Below are 5,686 nucleotides of genomic sequence, written 5' to 3'. Positions count from 1 at the left end.
GATAAAGCTCATTGGTTCTTGAGACTAGTATTTGTGATGTAAACGTCGATTTCATTAGTAAGGACATGAAGATGTCCATTCAAAATATGTGTGCTCATTCCATAAGACACTGAGCAACCTTCACTTGGACTTTCCAAGTGTTTATCACTTACTGAGTGGCTAAGTCTGCGGTTATAGTTGTACACCATTTTTTCTTAGACCCGGAACAATATGGAGGCTCTACGTACTATAGCATGAACTTTGATCAATTTACCGACTCCATTGAGGACCATTAAGTGGTGAGATTGAGTGTAATTTCAAAATTCTTAGGAGCCTGTAAGGTCCAAAATTAAGACGACGTAATCCAACTGCATGCGAATCTAGGAAATTATGAAAAATTGAGTAATTAATTGATTTTAGTTGCTAATTAATTATGTGACATACTTGTTTATATGCTGAATTAGACTTTTACTATCATCATGCATTTAGTGGTATTTTTAGGATTATTCAAGTGACGATCGAGGAACGGGGACCGAGGGTTGAAAATGAAAAATGATTTTATTAAATGATTATTTTTAAAGCAATAAAAAGGACAGGACGTTTCAGTTGGTATCAGAGCAAAGGTCCTGTAAAGGGTTGTGCCACCATCAGCGCCGGGAAGATCAGTCGTCAAGCCTCAATTTGTAAGTTTACATGCTTTATATGATTTAGTATGATGTTACCTGCATGATAATATGAATATTATGTTTATGATGCATGTTTATTAGCTTTTCGAGTATTTATGCTTTGCATGCTTAAATTGATAAAATGAATTAGGACATGTCACATGATTAGAAAATTTAGATTTAATTGCATGTTGGTTACGTTAGAATTTGGAAAACATTCAGATAAAATGCCTCCTAGACGTGTACCCGTTATCGATAATCAGGAAGAGAACAGTGTTAATCGCCGAGGGAATAGTCAAAGAAATGCACCACCACCACCACCTCCTCCTCTAGGGGATCCTGCTACTCGTGCCTTAGATGGTATGGCTCGTCTCTTCGAGCAACAATTACAGCAGCAGCAGTTACAGCAGCAGCTACAGCAGATGCAATAGCAGCAGCTACAGCAGCCACCTAGGCCACAACAGGATATTTATGAGCAGTTTCGGAGGCTAGGGCCGAAGGAATTTTCTGGCACCACCGATCCATTTGCTGCTGAGAGTTGGATCCGATCACTCGAGGTACATTTTTGCTATCTGGACATGGGAGACGCCGACCGTGTGAGGTGCAATACTTATCTGCTTAGGGACGACGCTTCTTTATGGTGGGAAGGAGCCGAGCATGGTGTTGACCTTGCTACACTCACTTGGGCACATTTCAGGACGAAATTATATGAGAAATACTTTACTGCTGATGTCAGAAGCCGGATAAAGAGGGAATTTATGATTCTCCGTAAGGGAGACATACCTGTTGCTATTTTGTGAAGAAGTTTGATAGGGGTTGCCACTTTGTACCCCTTATTGCTGGAGACGCGGAAGAAAAACTTAGGCATTTCAAGGATGGCCTACGACCTACCATTCGAGATAAAGTTATGATGATGCGTCCGGAGAATTATGCTATGGCAGTTACTTATGCATATAAGGCTGAGCAGTCCTTAAAGGACATTGACTTTGAGATTCAGCGCAAGAGGCAGCACTATCAGAATAACAGTCAACCCAACAAGAAGCCAAATACTTGTCCTCCTAGACCTCAAGGGCCTCAAAAGCCCCAAGGTCAAGTCAAGAAGCCAGCGCCACCAAAGCCACAAAATCCTGGAGCACCAAAGCCTGCTGAGAGACAACCATGCAGACAGTGCAACCGTACACATCTTGGCAAATGTGAATGGGGATCATTTAAATGTTTTTACTGCAAGGAGGATGGACACAAAGCTATCGAGTGTCCAAAGAAGAAAGCAGCTACCACGGCCCGAGCTTATGTTATGAATGCCGAGGAAGCTGAGGAAGAGGCAAACACTACACTCATCACGGGGAGGATCATCATTTTAGGTGTAGCTACCTATGCATTGCTAGATTCAGGAGCTACACACTCTTTCATATCTGAAACCTTCATAAAAAGACTGAATGTTACTCCTCAAGATATAGGTTTGGGTTTCAAAGTTCCTATTCCATCCGGTGATCAGATGCTCACGTCTAAGATTGTTAAGAATCTGGAGCTTCGTTTATTCATAGATGTTGTTCGGGCAGATCTTATTGTGCTTCCTATGCCCGAATTTGATATTATACTGGGGATGGATTGGTTATCAGCAAAAGGAGCTTCGATATTTTCTAAAATTGATCTGCGATCTGGATACCATCAGTTGAAAGTCAAGGAGTCTGACGTGCACAAGACAGCATTTCGCACAAGATATGGGCACTATGAGTGTATGGTCATGCCATTCGGGTTGACCAATGCGCCAGCGATCTTCATGGATCTCATGAATCGCGTATTTCAGCCATATCTGGATCAGTTTATTATTGTCTTCATTGATGACATATTGATCTATTCCAAGAACAGAGAGGAGCATAGCCGTCATTTGAGGATCGCACTGCAGGTATTACAAGACAGAAAGCTATAAGCAAAGTTCAGCAAGTGCGAGTTTTGGCTTGACAGAGTGGCGTTCTTAGGCCACATCATTTCTAGTGATGGAGTGGAAGTTGATCCGAGTAAAGTTGAGGCAGTAAAAGAGTGGCCAGTACCGAAGAGTGTCACCGAGATTCGCAGTTTCTTGGGACTAGCTGGCTATTATCACAAATTCATCAAGGGGTTCTCATCCATTGCAGTGCCTTTGACATCTTTGACGAAGAAAAATGCTAAGTTTATTTGGGGATCCGAGTGTCAAGACAGTTTTGACAAGTTGAAGCAAGCCTTGATATCCGCTCCAGTGTTATCTATGCCATCGGGGCAAGGGGATTATGTTCTTTATACCGATGCTTCTAAGCTTGGTTTGGGCGCAGTTCTTATGCAAAACGACCGAGTTATCGCCTATGCGTCAAGACAGTTGAAAATTCATGAAAAGAACTACCCTACTCATGATCTTGAGCTTGCAGCAGTAGTCTTCGCACTGAAAATTTGGAGACACTACCTTTATGGGGAGAAGTGCAAGATATTCACTGATCATAAAAGTTTGAAATACTTCTTCACCCAAAAGGAGTTGAATATGAGACAGCGCAGATCGCTCGAATTGGTAAAGACTATGATTGTGACATTAGCTACCATCCGGGGAAAGCTAATGTAGTGGCGGACGCATTGAGCAGAAAGGCATCAGTTATCGCTCCAAAGACTGTTGCAGTCCGAGATACAACGGTTTGAGCTTACCGTATATGCCAGGGGCGAGGCCCCTAATCTTGCCACATTATCAGTACAGTCGACTTTGAGAGACAGAATTCGTGATGGGATGTCTACTGATGAGCAGTTGCAAAAGTGGAGAGCAAGAGATGAAGCCAAGGGCCGGAATTTATTTTCAGTGGTGGATGGTTTAGTCCGTTATCGAGACCGTCTATGGGTTCCTAGTGACGATTCTTTGAGAGATCTTATTATGAAGGAAGCCCACGACACACCATATTCCATTCATCCGGGCAGTACAAAGATGTATAGAGATTTGCAGTTGTTATATTGGTGGCCAGGCATGAAGAGGGACATTCTGAGATATGTATCTGAGTGTTTGACTTGTCAGCAAGTCAAAGCAGAGTATCAGAGACCAGCGGGAAAATTGAAGTCACTCCCTATTCCCGAGTGGAAATGGGAAAATATCACCATGGACTTTGTTGTGGGATTCCTAAGACTGTTAAGGGATTGAATGCCATTTGGGTGATAGTTGATCATCTCACAAAATCAGCACATTTTCTACCTATTAAGACGACATTCACCATGGTACAGTATGCAGAGTTATATATTCGGGAGATAGTTCATCTGCATGGGATACCAGTATCTATTGTTTCTGACAGAGACCCACGTTTCACTTCATCTTTTTGGAAGAGTCTGCATGCAGCGATGGGGACCAAGTTATTATTCAGTACAACATTCCATCCTCAGACCGATGGCCAGTCGGAGAGAGTTATACAGATTTTGGAGGATCTACTGCGAGCGTGTGTTATTGATTTCCAAGGCAGTTGGGAACCCAAGTTACCTCTAGTGGAGTTCACCTACAACAATAGTTTCCAATCATCAATTGGGATGGCTCCTTTTGAGGCACTCTATGGAAGAAAATGTAGATCTCCTATTCATTGGGACGAGGTTGGGGAAAGAAGAGACATTGGTCCAGATGTGATTGAAGAAACAGCTGAGCTTGTAGTCAAGATTCGTGATAGAATGAAGACAGCAAAAAGCCGACAAAAGAGTTATGCGGACAAAAGACGAAGGGACTTGGAGTTTGCAGTAGGCGACCACGTGTTTGTGAAGATAGCACCCATGAAGGGTGTTATGCGTTTTGGCAAGAAGGGCAAGCTTAGTCCTAGATTTATTGGCCCATTCGAGATTTTGGAGAGGATTGGGACGCTAGCTTATAGAGTGGCATTGCCACCCGCACTTTCTGGAGTTCACAATGTGTTCCACATTTCGATGCTGCGGAAGTACATGTCTAACCCATCACATGTGCTTAATTATGAACTTCTTCAACTAACTCCAAATATGTCGTATGAAGAAAAACCTGTCCAGATTCTGGCTAGACAAGAAAGACGATTGCGTAACAAAGTCATTCCAATGGTCAAGGTCAAGTGGCTGAATCACTTGGAAGAGGAAGCTACTTGGGAAACCGAGAGGGACTTGAAGAGTCGCTATCCGGATCTATTCGGTAAGTTCCAATTTTGAGGACGAAATTTTATTTAAGGGGGGAGGAATTGTAAGGTCCAAAATTAAGACGACGTAATCCAACTGCATGCGAATCTAGAAAATTATGAAAAATTGAGTAATTAATTGATTTTAGTTGCTAATTAATTATGTGACATACTTGTTTATATGCTATATTAGACTTTTATTATCATCATGCATTTAGTGGTTTTTTTAGGAATATTCAAGTGACGATCGAGGAACGGGGACCGAGGGCTGAAAATGAAAAATGATTTTATTAGATGATTATTTCTAAAGCAATAAAAAGGACAGGACGTTTCAGAGCCAATGTATTGTATCCAAGGATCCATTGCTCACTCACAGATGTGGATATCCTATACAATATTATGAGTTAATAGTACAAGGAAACTCTAGCCATAGTAAAACTTGTGCCTTTTGGAAATGTGTTTCTTTAGTTTCAGATATCATGTCCTTATTATTGCTCAAAAATACATCACTTTATTATCAAATTCATTAGAAACTATTGATATATCAACTGTTGCATATTCGATCCGGATATATGAGTGAAGGGACCATACTTTACGCTGACCATAACTTAGTGATTCTTGTAAAAAATATCAGTAATACCTAGTAGGCACGGGGCGATGCTACTAGACGCTCTTATCATTATCCAATGGGTTCAATCAGAATTAAGTTATGACTTTTTTATCAAGGAATTGATTATAAGAATGAGACTTATTAGGGTAAGCTCGATTAAGAACAAAATTTCTAAAACACATGAGGTTGTGAACCTACGTCTAGCTGTTTTCCTGAACCACTGACGGTCACACAAGTATTAGATTTTGTGTTCTCATTGATATATTCAAATTCAATAAGTTGAATTTGGAGACTTTAGGTTGATG

The sequence above is a fragment of the Primulina tabacum genome, chromosome 4, assembly GCF_025594145.1.
Source record: "Primulina tabacum isolate GXHZ01 chromosome 4, ASM2559414v2, whole genome shotgun sequence".
Classification (NCBI taxonomy): domain Eukaryota; kingdom Viridiplantae; phylum Streptophyta; class Magnoliopsida; order Lamiales; family Gesneriaceae; genus Primulina; species Primulina tabacum.
This window is presented reverse-complemented; position numbering follows the sequence as displayed.